Source organism: Wolffia australiana, chromosome 1 (assembly GCF_029677425.1).
Source record: "Wolffia australiana isolate 7733 chromosome 1, ASM2967742v1".
In the NCBI taxonomy this organism is placed as follows: domain Eukaryota; kingdom Viridiplantae; phylum Streptophyta; class Magnoliopsida; order Alismatales; family Araceae; genus Wolffia; species Wolffia australiana.
In genome coordinates, this window is record NC_135835.1 from 12328005 (window position 1) to 12335597 (window position 7593).

The 7593-nt window shown below is 40.5% G+C and overlaps 2 long non-coding RNA genes across 3 annotated transcripts; one reads left to right on the forward strand and one right to left on the reverse strand.

Moving 5' to 3' along the window:
- Nucleotides 1–2590: 2590 nt before the first annotated feature.
- On the reverse strand, nt 2591–4199 carry LOC144706981 (uncharacterized). 2 transcript variants are annotated; one of them, XR_013582362.1, is made up of 3 exons: nt 3700–4199; nt 3238–3466; nt 2591–2775 (listed from the first exon to the last, which is right to left on the reverse strand). It is a non-coding gene; the product is annotated as an uncharacterized LOC144706981 (long non-coding RNA). The 2 variants fall into 2 exon arrangements; XR_013582363.1 differs by having other exon boundaries at nt 3134–3466.
- A 285-nt stretch (nt 4200–4484) lies between these two features.
- On the forward strand, nt 4485–5070 carry LOC144706988 (uncharacterized). Its single transcript, XR_013582364.1, has 2 exons — nt 4485–4734; nt 4878–5070. It is a non-coding gene; the product is annotated as an uncharacterized LOC144706988 (long non-coding RNA).
- The last annotated feature ends 2523 nt before the right edge of the window (nt 5071–7593 follow it).

Here is a 7593-nt window from a genome sequence, read left to right on the forward strand (position 1 = left end):
TACCTTAAACACACTTACTATATGTAGAGTAAGAGGGACTCATGGTCTTTGTGGTGGACTAAGGTGCTCTCCAGAGTAATGCCTCAACACAAAAATTTCAAATACACTACTTCCTCTGTAACACTACTTGAGGTAGAAATTTTATTTTAATTCTATCAATTCTCAGCCCATGGATTTTCATAGCCACTTGATGATCCTATTATAAATTTTTATGAATTTTTATTTCTAAGGGACTAGAAAATTTTCAAGTTGGGGAGTAGGACAACATACATCTTGTGGATTCATTTATATCATCTTTCACCATATTTAATGCCTACTTCTAATGATTATGATGCACATTATCATTATTTTATGACATTTTCACACTTACCATCCCATTCCTCTCGGTTCTAATTTTATGTTAAATGTAGGTTAATTATATATGTTTATTCATATTTGACCTTTATCAAGGTCAAACAATTTGAAAGAAATCACATTTTATTGAGTTTAGTTCTTTCTGGTTTAAGTGGATGAACAAGGAAGAACGAGACGAAAGCAAATATTAGAAGCATCAGAGTTGTGATAATTTTACTTTTAAAGTTAGATTAGTGATACTTGTACACATGGAAGCATGTGAGTCATTTGATGATGATGCAATGATCAAGACTAGGACCCTAGAGTAGAACCCATGACGTGAAGGCTGTGGCCTCTCCCACGAGGCCATGTGGTATCATCTCAAGCATCCATGTTGCATTGGTGACGCTCGTCTTGGTAAAAAATCTAGTCAATCCATCAAAAGAAGAGGGAGAACCATCTCCAACATGCCACAGTACTTCAAAAGTAAAAAATGAGATGATTAATGAGCTTTGAACTTGATTTAAGGCCTGTATTATGGTGGCTTTGGGTAAGAAAGATGTACTATTTGTTGTTTTCATTTATTACGAGCTCAAAGTGCAATGTCTTAGAAAAATGGAGGTTTTGATTGAATCTTGACCATTTTTGCTCAAGTTCCCCACAATTTTTTTGCTGTAACTTTGAACACGTAATTTTGGTGGCACTAGATTTGTCTTTGAGTCCTCTGTCCATTGATGTATAATAATATAAATTCTTTTGACATTTGACCCCCAATTCATTGTTTGACCAGAACATGCTCATGCAAGTCGCAATTTTTGGGTGTTGAGTTGCGAGATCCATACCTTAGTAGTCGAATCTTGAAGTTGGATTATTTTTATATATGTAGACTCCTAACTTATCAATTGTTTTATATTCATCATATTTGCATAATTTATTCATCCAATTTAGTTATCAATTGCTTGGTCAAATTCTTCACTTTGTTCAAATGTCATTAATCAGCTCATTTTTAAAAGCGTAATTTTGAAATTTTGATTTCAAATTTATACTGTCTTGAAAAGATTCCCAAATTTATATGATAATCATCCTTCATCTCACTACTTTCTGAAAATATAATTTTCATAAAATTATATTACCATTTTGAACCTCAATTCACTGAAAGTCGATGAGTTTGCAAAGTCAACGGTCCAAATTGTCCATTGATTTCTTCTTATATTGAATTTATAAAAATTATATAAAAAATATTCTAATATTTCTTGGGTTATCCTCTTTATGAAAATACAAAAATAAAAATATACTTTAAAACTAATGAGTTGACTTGATCACTGATTTTTAATGATATTTTGATCTGTTTTCGACCTATTTGGATTAGACTACATCTGAAATATGATGTGTTAAATATAATTCTTACCTCTCTTCATCTAATTTGACCTAGTTTGATTGATCAAACATTTAAAAAGAAGTCAACCTGTGTTCTTCATGGATTCAACCTTTACTCATCATCACAATTGTATACACATTTGAGTGAGTGAGGAAATTGATATTTTTTATTTTCGACTCATGCGCAAAAATGAGCGCATGATTTGTTTCCATCAAGCCCACATAACTGTCTTATTGGTTGGCATTTTAAGCTTGCGAGATGGAATTGTAAACATGAGATTTGCTTATTCTAACCCTAACCGCCAGAAGCTTGTCTGCTGCCATCAGAGAGAGGAGCATCCAAAGGAGATAGAAGAAGACATTGAAGCAGATTGTATTTGACACCTTCCAGCATAAATCACTGAGAATCTGGAGAGTAAACTCTACCTAGAAGATGCCAAGGATGTGGGGACAATGTGTGTGGATCTGGAGGTCCTGATCAAGTGGCATCTACTCAAAAACCTAGACAACTCTTGGGAACTAGGATCAACCATCACCTAAGATTTTCCTAAATTTCCTCTAAAGTACAAGCTGGCTGAAAAGAAGGAAGTGATGTCGCAGGGCTTCCTACCTCACATGACAAAAAAGGAAGAAGCATGAGAGTTCTGATAACTCATGCGGGAACTATGGGTACTATTGGAGGTCCGAATTAGGTTTTGTGGGATATTGGGATTAATTTGCTGGAAAATGTGCCACGGCATGGAAAATTCCAGTTAAGGCTCCTTGGAGGTAATGTCATTTGTGGAGACATGGACATTTCTTCCACTTCTTCTTCCTTTTCCCTTACCCTGCACTCTATTAATCGACCCCTCAATCTTCTTCACACGTGATGGAATTCCTATGCCCTTGATTTATCCAGGTTTCCTTGAATAGCATTATTGGAGTTCTACCAAAATATGTCCACTTTGGGGCTACAACCATGCAGACCCAGTAGAGCTTATGGGCCTCACCAAGGCAGGATGGAGAAGGGCTGTTTTGAAACTCTCTGGGCAGTGTCCTGGAAACTGAAAAGCACTTCCCCAGGGCCTGAAAAGGATAAAGGAGGATGAAGTCAAACCTCCATTGAGGACTTGGATGAAGTCAAGAACTGAATTAAAGACCATCATGACTGTTCAAAGGGGACATTCATTCTTCACCCCCGAGAACCAAGAAGACCGACAAGAGTGTGTATAAATTGTTTTGCCTTTCCTGATATATGATGAAGAGAACCTTCAGGCAGTTATGATGTACATCATGAAATGAGCGTTTTCCTGGGTTAGTTATTATCAAAGTCATTTGGGTTTCATAGATTGTCAGAACTTTCAATGTAAATATATCTAATAATTTGATGACCAAAAAAAGATGATGCTAATCAAGAATTATTCAAGGTGGATCTATAGAGGACCTTGTTTCAGACTTTGAGCACCTAACAGGCTTCAGTCCTATATCAGAAAAAAATCATGACATCTCTCAAACCAGAACTTTGAGCAGGGGTGAAGCAGTACATGCCTCATTGTCTGGTGGTCATGCAGGAATTTACACTCTGGCGCACAGGTCCAGTAACTGACAGTTATAAAGAGTGTCCATCATGAAATGCGGTCCACACTCCACTCAGAGACAGATCATTTCGGCCCACCACATCTCCTCCCTCTAAGTTATAACATGTTTCTTTGATGGCTCCCTATTGTAAAGACTCCAGCGAGGGCATCCCAGCACTTAGTGTGGGTGAACGTTACACCTGACAGATGAAGAGTACAAAAGTGGGAAGGAGTAAGGATTATGCTTTCAATGAGATGAGAAATCCATGGCCCGAAATGTCTAAAGGAAGAAACTTTGCAAAGCGCAATGATTATGCTTTCCTTTATTGATCTTAAAACAATACTCCAAGTGAAATGTTAGGTGTAACAGCAACTACCCCCAGTGTTATCTCTGTGTTATTAGAAATCGAATTCTCTAAAGAATTATACCAACCTGTGAGGGAGATATAGCATAGACACCTTAGGCTAGGGTGTCGATATATAATCAGAAGGCCTGCACATCATCTCCCAGGAAAAAAAAATGGTAACATTGTAGAGAAATAACGCAGAATTTGTCAAAGAAATAGAAGGTTCAACGACAGAAGATGAATTATACCCTAAAAACCTGTAAGGACCATTATCTAACTTAACAAAATTAAACATGAAGATTAAAAAAGGCATAAAAGGAAGCCCTTTGGGCATCAACACAACGAAATGTACTTCATAACCGTATCCCCTGTAGAACTATGGCAAGAAAACTAGAAATAACATAAGTTCTCCCGTTCCAGGAACAGCACATCCTTATCCATTATCAAACTATCCCAAACAAGCAGAAATTGAACTCCGAGAAGAAAGAACACAAGAAAAATCAAAGCCAAGTTACACATGAATGAGATCACCGACCGACCGACCGCCCGGAATTCCGTGAAATCGCCATGATCTCCAGACGGTCCCCCGCGAATCATGCCGACTTCAAGGGCCCTCGATCGTATTTAACCACAATGATTAACCCCTAATTAGAAACTAAAAACAGTCATTAAAATAAATACTCCAGGACCACTATAGACCGGTCCGACGCTCAACACGGGGTACGTGGCCAACTATGATTGGCGGAACGGTCCGAGAGGGTTGGGCCGAGCGCACCGGGTCAGAAGTGGGCCCAATGGGCCCACAAAAGTAATCATTTAATGGACTTAACGGTACTTTTGGGCCGGATCGGGGCTAAATTTGCCGATACTTTATAAAGCCCGAGAGTTGTAGTGGCTAGAGAGAGAGATAAAAGAGAGATAGAAGAGAGAGAGATGGGTTTATATAAGATGGGAGGGGATGGGAGATGGAAGAGAAGAAGGCGAGAAGGAGAAGGTGAGTTGGGCGAGATGGAGAAGCAGGGCACGTGCATTTCTATCTTACCCGGCCATAGATAGTTCTTCATGTGCCCATCTTCTCCATCGTGCCCTTGCTCACCTATTACAACTCTTCGTTTTTCCAGGTAGATCTCTTTCCCTTCTATTCATTCATTCTTTCTTTCTTCTGTTCTTTCTTGCTTGATTTCTTACACACTTTCATTCTTCAATTCGTTCCGTGTATTTAGCTTTCTTTCTTTCTTACTGTATCTCTCCTTGTGATTTTTAGCTTAGCTTTGGTTATTTTATGCAAATGATTGAAGATGAAGAAGAGAGACCGTTTGAGAGTTGTTGTCTCTCGAATAGCACTTGTTCTATCTTCCGCGGGTATTAGATCCTAGATTGATCTAGGAAGCAGAGATGTTTTTGGAACTCAGTTTGTCTGGCTCTTGGACTCTAGAGGACCGGCGGTCGAGAGAAAATGAGAGCACTAGAGAGAGAGGCAAAGTGAGTGAGGGAGTGAATGATAGAGTGAGAGAGAGAGAGTTAGTCATAGAGAGAGAGATGGACAGTGTTTTTGTGTATAAGAGAGCTATAGAGACAAACATACAGACAGACCTGGACTGCGTGAGAGAGAGAGAGACGTAAAGACAGCCAGACAGCTGCGTGAGAGAGAGAGAGAGAGTCAAAGTGAGAAAGTGAGAGAGTGAGAGAGAGCCAAAATGAGAGAGAGAGAGATAGAGCCAGAGTGAGTGAGAGAGGTAGAGAACCGTAGTAAGCGGGAGAGATAGAGAGCCGAAGCGAGTGAGAGAGATAGAGAGCCGAAGTGAGTGAGAGAGATAGAGAACCGAAGTGAGTGAGAGAGATAGAGAACCGAAGTGAGTGAGAGAGATAGAGAGCCGAAGTGAGTGAGAGAGATAGAGAACCGAAGTGAGTGAGAGAGATAGAGAGCCGAACTGAGTGAGAGAGATAGAGAGCCGAAGCGAGTGAGAGAGATAGAGAACCGAAGTGAGTGAGAGAGATAGAGAACCGAAGTGAGTGAGAGAGATAGAGAACCGAAGTGAGTAAGAGACAGAGAGAGAGAGCCAAAAGAGTGAGAGAGAGAACCAAAGTGACTGAGAGATAGAGAGCCAAAATGAGTGAGTGAGAGAGAGCCAAGGCGAGTGTGAGAGAAAGAGAGAGCCAAAATGAGTGTGAAAGAAAGAGAGAGAGAGAGAGAGAGAGAGAGAGAGAGAGAGAGAGAGAGCCAAAGTGATTGAGAGAGAGAGAGAGCCAAAGTGATTGAGAGAGAGATAGAGCCAAAGTGATTGAGAGAGAGAGAGCCAAAGTGATTGAGAGAGAGAGAGAGAGCCAAAGTGAGTGTAAGAGAGACAGAGAGCCAAAATGAGTGAGAGAGAAAGAGAGAAAGACCCAAAGTGAGTGAGAGAGAGAGCCAAAGTGAGTGTGAAAGACAGAGAGAGTGCCAAAGTGACTGAGAGAGAGCCAAAGTGAGTGAGAGAGAAAGAGAGCCAAATTGAGTGAGAGAGAGATAGAGCTAAAGTGAGCGTGAAAGAGAGAGAGAGAGAGAGAGCTGAAGTGAGAGAGAGAGAGAGAGAGCCAAAGTGAGCGAGAGAGAGAGGGAGAGTGAATGAGTTAGTGAGAGAGGGAGACACTGACATAAAAATTATATTTGTCTAAGAGAGAGAGAGGGAGAGAGAGGGTCAGATAGATAGACTGTAGTGTGAGAGAGAGCAGGCAGCTTTGCACCGTTGGAAGGCTCAAATAGCTCGAAATCGTTGTATGTCGTTGTTTTTTTCTAGATATTCAGATTGCGCTCTCGAAGCAGCCACTGGTTATTTTTCTTAGGGCGAGCGAGCCGGCGTGGTCCCGTGACAATCTGTCATTCTGAATAATCAGACGTGTCGGCGGAGTACCACCCGCGGAGAGATTTCAGCCACCGTAGTTCCCCTTCTCCCCTCCCCCGAACAATCCTGAATCTTTCTACTAACCACTGACCCTGGAGGGCCCAGTAAATTCGAGTAAATGCAGGCCTTCTTAACTGCTCTTCCTCCCTCTCCCTTTCTCTCTCTCTCTCTCTCTCTCTCTCTCTCTCTCTCTATCTATCTATCTATCATTCTATCTATCTATCAATCTCCTCCCGTTTAGGCTTCTTCGGTTTCGAATCTTTATGGCGTCTCTGCGGTATATCTTCCTCTTCTAGAGTGCAACAGGGCGAACTCCGGTTCCTCACGAATCCAAAGATGTAAACTCGTTATACTCGGATAGAAGTCCGCTGCGATCCTCCCAAAATATCCTTGCAATGATCTTATTTCACCAAGTATTCCAATAACGCCATCTCTCTCCCCCTCGCTTTCGCTCTCTCTCTCTCTCTCTCTATCTATCTCTCTCCCTGGCTCTCACTTTCTCTCTTTCACTCTCTCTCTCTCTCTCTGTATCTATCTACCTATCTATCGATCTATCTCTGTATCCATCTACGCACGTAGATCTGTATATCTATCTATCTATCTATCTATCTATCTATCTATCTATCTATCTATCTATCTATCTATCTATCTATCTATCTATCTCCGTATGCATCTATCGATCTATCTATGCCCGTATATCTACCTATGTACGCATATCTATCTATGCCCGTATATCTATCTATCTATGCACGTATATCCGTATGCCCGTATATCTATCTATCTATGCACGTATATCCGTATGCCCGTATATCTATCTATCTATCTATGCACGCATATCTATCTATGCACGCATATCTATCTATGCCCGTATATCTATCTATCTATGCACGTATATCCGTATGCCTGTATATCTATCTATCTATCTGTGCACGCATATCTATCTATGCCCGTATATCTATCTATGCACGTATATCTATATGCCCGTATATCTATCTATGCACGTATATCTATATGCCCGTATATCTATCTATCTATGCCCATACATCTATCTATCTCTGTATCTATCTATGCCCGTATATCCATCTATCTCTGTATCTATCT